This window comes from Triticum urartu, chromosome 5A (genome assembly GCF_056163025.1).
Source record: "Triticum urartu cultivar PI428250 chromosome 5A, HENAU_Tu73, whole genome shotgun sequence".
NCBI classification, from domain to species: domain Eukaryota; kingdom Viridiplantae; phylum Streptophyta; class Magnoliopsida; order Poales; family Poaceae; genus Triticum; species Triticum urartu.
Window position 1 is genome coordinate 634,960,131 of NC_141877.1, and position 8,681 is coordinate 634,968,811.

Consider the following 8,681-nt stretch of genomic DNA (forward strand, 5'->3'; position numbering starts at 1 on the left):
GGTATTCCAATACCTAGTTCAATCTCGTTGCCGGCAAGTCTCTTTACTCATTCTGTAATACATCATCCCGCAACTAACTCATTTAGTTGCAATGCTTGCAAGGCTTAAGTGATGTGCATTACCGAGAGGGCCCAGAGATACCTCTCCGACAATCGGAGTGACAAAACCTAATCTCGAAATATGCCAACCCAACATGTACCTTTGGAGACACCTGTAGTACTCCTTTATAATCACCCAGTTACGTTGTGACGTTTGGTAGTACCCAAAGTGTTCCTCCGGTAAATGGGAGTTGCATAATCTCATAGTTATAGGAACATGTATAAGTCATGAAGAAAGCAATAGCAACATACTAAACGATCGGGTGCTAAGCTAATGGAATGGGTCATGTCAATCAGATCATTCTCTTAATGATGTGATCCCGTTAATCAAATAACAACTCATTGTTCATGGTTAGGAAACATAACCATCTTTGATTAATGAGCTAGTCAAGTAGAGGCATACTAGTGACACTTTGTTTGTCTATGTATTCACACATGTATTATGTTTCCGGTTAATACAATTCTAGCATGAATAATAAACATTTATCATGATTATAAGGAAATAAATAATAACTTTATTATTGCCTCTAGGGCATATTTCCTTTCAAGACACACAAGTTGATCATTGATCTCTTAGCCGTGTGCGGTGCCCCCTCCACCATAATCCACCTCGGTCATATCATCGTAGTGCTTAGGCGAAGCCCTGCGCCGGTAGCTTCATCATCACCGTCATCACGCCGTCGTTCTGACGAAGCTCTCCCTCGACACTCTGCTGCATCGTGAGTTCATGGGACGTCACCGAGCCGAACGTGTGCAGATTGCGGAGGTGCCGTACTTTTGGTGCTACAATCGATCAGTCGATCGTGAAGACGCACGACTACATCAACTGTGTTGTCATAACGCTTCCGCTTACGGTCTACGAGGGTACGTAGACAAAACTCTCCCTCTCGTTGCTATGCATCACCATGATCTTGCGTGTGCGTAGGAAATTTTTGAAATTACTGCGTTCCCCAACAGTGGCATCCGAGCCAGGTTCATGCATAGATGTTATATGCACGAGTAGAATACAAGTGAGTTGTGGGCGATAATAGTCATACTGCTTACCAGCATGTCATACTTTGATTCGGAGGTATTGTTGGATAAGCGGCCCAGACCGACATTACGCGTACGCTTACGCGAGACTGATTCTACTGACGTGTTTCACACACAGGTGGCTGGCGGGTGTCAATTTCTCCAACTTTAGTTGAATCGAGTGTGGCTACACCCGGTCCTTGTTGAAGGTTAAAACAACACATACTTGATGAAAAATCATTGTGGTTTTGATGCGTAGGTAAGAACGGTTCTTGCTCAGCTCGTAGCAGCCACGTAAAACTTGCAACAACAAAGTAGAGGACGTCTAACTTGTTTTTGCAGGGCATGTTGTGATGTGATATGGTCAAGACATGAAGCTAAATTTTATTATATGATGATCATGTTTTGTAACGGAGTTATCGTCAACTTGCAGGAGCTATATGGTTGTCGCTTTATTGTATGAAATGCAATCGCCATGTAATTGCTTTATTTTATCACTAAGCGGTAGCGATAGTCGTAGAAACAATAGTTGGCGAGATGACAACGATACTACGATGGAGATCAAGGTGTCACGCCGGTGACGATGGTGATCATGACGGTGCTTTGGAGATGGAGATCAAAGGCACAAGATGATGATGGCCATATCATATCACTTATATTGATTGCATGTGATGTTTATCCTTTATGCATCTTATTTTGCTTAGTTAGGCGGTAGCATTATAAGATGATCTCTCACTAAATTTCAAGATATAACTGTTCTTCCTGAGTATGCACCGTTGCGAAAGTTCATCGTGCCGAGACACCACGTGATGATTGGGTGTGATAACCTCTACATTCACATACAACGGGTGCAAGCCAGTTTTGCACACGCAGAATACTCGGGTTAAACTTGACGAGCCTAGCATATGCAGATATGGCCTTGGAACACTGAGACCGAAAGGTCGAGCGTGAATCATATAGTAGATATGATCAATATAGTGATGTTCACCATTGAAAACTACTCCATCTCACGTGATGATCGGCCATGATTTAGTTGATATGGATCACGTGATCACTTAGATGACTAGAGGGATGTCTATCTAAGTGGGAGTCCTTAAGTAATATGATTAATTGAACTTTAAATTTATCATGAACTTAGTCCTGGTAGTATTAGCATATCTATGTTGTAGATCAATAGCTCGTGTTTAGCCCCTGTTTTATTTTTGATATGTTCCTAGAGAAAACTAAGTTGAAAGATGTTAGTAGCAATGATGCGGATTGGATCCGTGATCTGAGGATTATCCTCATTGCTGCACAGAAGAATTATGTTCTTGATGCACCACTAGGTGACACACCGATTGCAGGAGCAGATGCCGACGTTATGAACGTTTGGCAAGCTCAATATGATGACTACTTGATAATTTAGTGCACCATGCTTTACGGCTTAGAATAGGGGCTTAAAAGACGTTTTTAACACCACGAAGCATATGAGATGTTCCAAGAGTTGAAATTAGTATTTCAGACTCATGCTCATGTCGAAAGGTATGAGACCTTTGACAAGCACTTTGCCTACAAGATGGAGGAGAATAGCTCAGCTAGTGAGCATGTGCTCAGAATGTTTGAGTACTAAAATCACTTGAATCAAGTGGGAGTTAATCTTTCAGATAAGATAGTGATTGACAGAGTTCTCTAGTCACTATCACCAAGTTACTAGAACTTCGTTATGAACTATAATATGCAAGTGATAACATAAACTATTCTCAAGCTCTTCGTGATGCTGAAATCGACGAAGGTAGATGAGGGAGTCCTGGATTAGGGGGTGTCCGGATAGCCGACTATACCTTCAAGCCGGACTCCTGGACTATGAAGATACAAGATTGAAGACTCCGTCCCGTGTCTGGAAGGGACTTTCCTTGGCGTGGAAGGCAAGCTTGGCGATATGGATGTTCAGATCTCCTACAATTGTAACCAACTCTATGTAACCCTAACCCTATCCGGTGTCTATATAAACCGGAGGGTTTTAGTCCGTAGGACAACATATACAACAACAATCATACCATAGGCTAGCTTCTAGGGTTTAGCCTCTACGATCTCGTGGTAGATCAACTCTTGTACTACCCATATCATCAATATTAATCAAGCAGGACGTAGGGTTTTACCTCCATCGAGAGGGCCCAAACCTGGGTAAAACTTCATGTCCCCTGCCTCCTGTTACCATCCGGCCTAGATGCACAGTTCGGGACCCCCTACCCGAGATCCGCCGGTTTTGACACCGACATTGGTGCTTTCATTGAGAGTTCCTATGTGCCGTCGCCGTCAGGCCCGATGGCTCCTACGATCATCAATGGCGATGCAGTCCAAGGCGAGACCTTCCTCCCCGGACAGATCTTCATCTTTGGCGGCTTTGCACTGCGGGCCGATTCACTTGGCCATCTAGAGCAGATCGAAAGCTACGCCCCTGGCCGTCAGGTCAGATTCGGAAGTTTAAACTTGTAATGCCCGGGTAATCAAGCTACAGTAAAACTCTCCTAATGATGCCATGTCATCTGCGATTACTGTTACTAATCTCGGGATAATTCGAAACCGCGTCAAATTCAAACTTAAAATTAAAGTCGACAATAAAAGTTTTCAAAATTGAAACAAAAATGTTCGGTGGACGCCAAATATTACAAAGGTAATTATGGTGCAGAAAACACATTTTTAGTAAAATACTAAATACTTTAAAATGAAATAAAACAGAAAAGAAAAAAATAAAGAAAAGAAAGAAAGAAAGAGAAAGGAAAACCCCCCAAACCCCCCTGGGCCATCTGGCCCATCTAACCCACCTGGCCCGTCCGGCCGAACCGGCCCGCCTCCCCCTGCCGCCTCCCTTCCCTGTTCCCCCGACCCGGGTCGGAACAGGGGCGCGTCCCTGCCGCACCCTCTCGCCGGCGACGACGAGGGGATAAGGTCGCCACGCCGCGCCCCCTCGATCTCTCCTCCCACTCACCCCCACGCTCGCCTTGGTTCTTGCGCCTCCCACTCCCCTCCAGAGCCACCGCACCTCGCCCCCTCATTCCCCACCACAACCGAGCGCCGCCATGGCCTCGCCGCCGTAGTACTCGCGGCCACCGCGACCTCCAAGCCCTTCCGACGCGTCCGCTCGCTCCGCCTCACTCGACTATGCCTCCACGTCAAGACGCAGGACGCCGAGCACCATCGAACGCTGCCCCAACCTCGTCTTCTTCCTCGGATCCCCGACGCATCTCCGACGAGCGCCGTCGACTCTCCGGCTACTAAACTCCCAAGGGCCATCTTGCGTGCCGCACGGTGAGCTCCCCATCTCCCGCCCATCTCCATTAGCTCCCTCGCACGCCCTAGCTAGCTGCCGCCGAAGCACCCGAGCGCTCCGCCGCGGACCCCGTCACCGACGAGTCTCCGGTGACCAAATGGTCACGGGCTCGTGTCGGTTACGCTCCTCATGCCGCGTAGATCCTCCCCAACCTCTCCATTTCTTCGCTAGCTCGCCCCAGCTCCACTCTCCTCGAGCTCCCGACTACGACGCCGCCTGCGCGCGTCGCCGGTGCCCTTCCGGTGACCAAATGGTCACGGGGCCGAGCCCTTTATGCTCAGCGCGTCGCACAGCTCCACCCTAGCCTTCCCGCTCGCCCCGAAGCGCGCTGCGTCGCCGTCATCGTCCGCGCCCGAACAGCAGCCCGCCGCGCTCGTCACCGGCGACCATTCCGACCACCCCCGCCTCGTCCTCCCCTCCATCGGACGCGGCGAGAAGAGGCCGTCCCAAAGAGCCTGGCTGCGCCCGATTTGGTGCCCCGTAGCATGATTCCGGCCAACTCTGGCGAGGGGCCGCCTCTGTTGGGTCACCGGAGTCGCTCCGGCACCGTCCGCCGACGTGGCTAGGCGGGCCCCACCCCTGGGTCGCTGCCTATGGGCCTGGGGGCCCCAACTGGCCACGTTGACCAAGTCAACTTCGCTGACGTGGCAGCTACTGCCACTGACATGCAGGCCCCATGCCATAAATCAAATAAAAACAAATATATAAACTATTAATTAATTAAGTTAATTAACTAAAACCTAATTAGACACTGACTGCTGGGGCCACCCACTAATTAAGCCATTTTAGTTAGTTTTAAAACTCTGTTAAGGCCCTTGACAATGACATGTGGGTCCCACTGGACCCACCTGTCTGGTTTGACTGGTCAACCGACCAGTTGACCTGCTGACATCACTCTGATGTCATGCCTACGTCATCACACACTGTTTTGGATAATGTTGGAATTAAATATATAATTAAAATCAGAAAATGATTTAAATCTTTAGAAAATCATATCTTTTAATCCGTAACTCGGATGAAAATACTTTGTACATGAAAGTTGCTCAGAACGACGAGACGATTCCGGATACGCAACCCGTTCGTCCGCCACACCTCCATAACCTGTCGAACTCGTAACTTTCCCCTTCCGGCTCCTCTGCCCGAAAACGCGAAACACCGGGGATACCTTCCCGGATGTTTCCCCCCTTCACCGGTATCACCTCATACTGCGTTAGGGCACACCTAGCACCATTACTTGTCTTGTCATGCATCGTTATGCATCTGTTTGCATTGTATTCATTGTTTCTTCCCCCCTCTTCTTCCGCTAGACACCGAGACCGACACCGCTGCTACCCAGTACGACTACGGAGTTGACGACCCTTCTCTCTTGCCAGAGCAACCAGGCAAGCCCCCCCTTTGATCACCAGATATCGCCTACTCTTCTCCCTACTGCTTGCATTAGAGTAGTGTAACATGTTACTGCTTTCCGTTAATCTTATTCTGATGCATAGCCTGTCCTTGCCACTACTGTTGATACCTTTACCTGCAATCCTAATGCTTAGTATATGATGCTAGTTTATCATCAGTGGCCATACATTCTTGTCTGTCTGCCATGCTATATTATCGGGCCGTGATCACTCGGGAGGTGATCACGGGTATATACTATATACTTAATACATGATACATGTGATGAATAAAAGACGGGTCGGCTCGTAGGAGTACCCGCGAGTGGATCTTTGTGGCGAAGCGACAGGGCAGGTTGAGACCAACTAGGAGAGAGGTGGGCCTGGCCCTGGTCGGCGTTCGCGGTCATTTCAAGATAACATGTTTAACGAGATCTTGGTATTTGATCTGAGTCTGGCTACTGGCCTATACGCACTAACCATCTACGCGGGGACAGTTATGGGCACTCGACGTCGTGGTATCAGCCGAAGCCTTCGTGACGTCAGCGACTGAGTGGCGTGCGCCGGATTGGACCGTAAGCCTGCTCTTGTATTAAGGGGGCTAGTTCTGCTTCCGGCCGCGTTCGCAACGTGCAGGTGTGCAAAGGGCGATGGGCCCAGACCCCTGCGCCATAGGATTTAGACCGGCGTGCTGACCTCTCTGTTGTGCCTAGGTAGGGCTGCGACGTGTTGATCTTACGAGGCCGGGCATGACCCAGGAAAGTGTGTCCGGCCAAATGGGATTGAGCGTGTTGGGTTATGTGGTGCACCCCTGCAGGGAAGTTAATCTATTCGAATAGCCGTGATCTTCGGTAATAGGACGACTTGGAGTTGTACCTTGACCTTATGACAACTAGAACTGGCTACTTAATAAAACACACCCTTCCAAGTGCCAGATACAACCGGTGGTTGCTCTCTCATAGGGCGACGAGGGGAGGATCATCGGTTAGGGTTATGCTATGCGATGCTACTTGGAGGACTTCAGTCTACTCTCTTCTACATGCTGCAAGACGGAGGCTGCCAGAAGCATAGTCTTCGATAGGATTAGCTATCCCCCTCTTATTCTGGCATTCTGCAGTTCAGTCCACCGATATGGCCTTTACACATATACCCATGCATATGTAGTGTAGCTCCTTGCTTGCGAGTACTTTGGATGAGTACTCACGGTTGCTTCTCCTTCTTTTCCTTCTATCCCTTCTACCTGGTTGTCGCAACCAGATGTTGGAGCCCAGGATCCAGACGCCACCGTCGACGACGACTCCTACTACACCGGAGGTGCCTACTACTACATGCTGCCCGCTGACGATGACCAGGAGTAGTTAGGAGGATCCCAGGCAGGAGGCCTGCGCCTCTTCCGATCTGTATCCCAGTTTGTGCTAGCCTTCTTAAGGCAAACTTGTTTAACTTATGTCTGTACTCAGATATTGTTGCTTCCGCTGACTCGTCTATGATCGAGCTCTTGTATTCGAGCCCTCGAGGCCCCTGGCTTGTAATATGATGCTTGTATGACTTATTTTAATTGTAGAGTTGTGTTGTGATATCTTCCCGTGAGTCCCTGATCTTGATCGTACACATTTGCATGTATGATTAGTGTACGATTGAATCGGGGGCGTCACAAAACTACACGACCGACATCCGCGGGGACTTGATCTTCGACGGATTCGAACCACTGCTGAGTGCGCCGCACTATCACGACGAGCATGATCTAGCTCTGCCGTCGAACAGAGCCCTGGAGGCCGCACCCGCATCGACTCTGACCCCTAGTTCGGAGCCGGCCGCGTCGATCGAGGATGGGCGGTTGGACGCCACCTCAGGGGCTGTGATCCCAACGGCGGTTGAGCCGAACACCAGCCCCGTACTCTGCAAGACTCGTGACTCCATGCAGCCGGATTCTTCTCCGGACTCCGAACTCTCCGTGCCCCTGCCGAGCAAATCCGATTGGGCGCCGATCATGGAGTTCACGGCCACAGACGTCTTTCGGCACTCGCCTTTCGGTGATATCTTGAAATCACTAAAGTCTCTCTCTTTGTCAGGAGAGCCCTGGCCGGACTACGGTCAGCAAGGTTGGGGTACGGACGATGAAGAAATTCAAAACCCTCCCACCACCCACTTTGTAGCCACTGTCGACAACTTAACCGACATGCTCGACTTCGACTCCGAAGACATCAACGGTATGGACACCGATGAAGGAGATGATGAAGAAGCAGCGCCTACTAGGCCCTGGAAAGCCACCTCGTCATATGACATATACATGGTGGTGTTGGAAATATGCCCTAGAGGCAATAATAAATTAGTTATTATTATATTTCCTTGTTCATGATAATTGTCTTTATTCATGCTATAACTGTATTATCCGGAAATCGTAATACACGTGTGAATACATAGACCATAATATGTCCCTAGTAAGCCTCTAGTTGACTAGCTCGTTGATCAAATAGATGGTTACGGTTTCCTAACCATGGACATTGGATGTCGTTGATAACGGGATCACATCATTAGGAGAATGATGTGATGGACAAGACCTAATCCTAAGCCTAGCACAAAGATCGTATAGTTCGTATGCTAAAGCTTTTCTAATGTCAAGTATCATTTCCTTAGACCATGAGATTGTGCAACTCCCGGATACCGTAGGAGTGCTTTGGGTGTATCAAACGTCACAACGTAACTGGGTGACTATAAAGGTGCATTACAGGTATCTCCGAAAGTGTCTGTTGGGTTGGCACGAATCGAGACTGGGATTTGTCACTCCGTGTAAGCGGAGAGGTATCTCTGGGCCCACTCGGTAGGACATCATCATATGCGCAATGTGACCAAGGAGTTGATCACGGGATGATGTGTTAC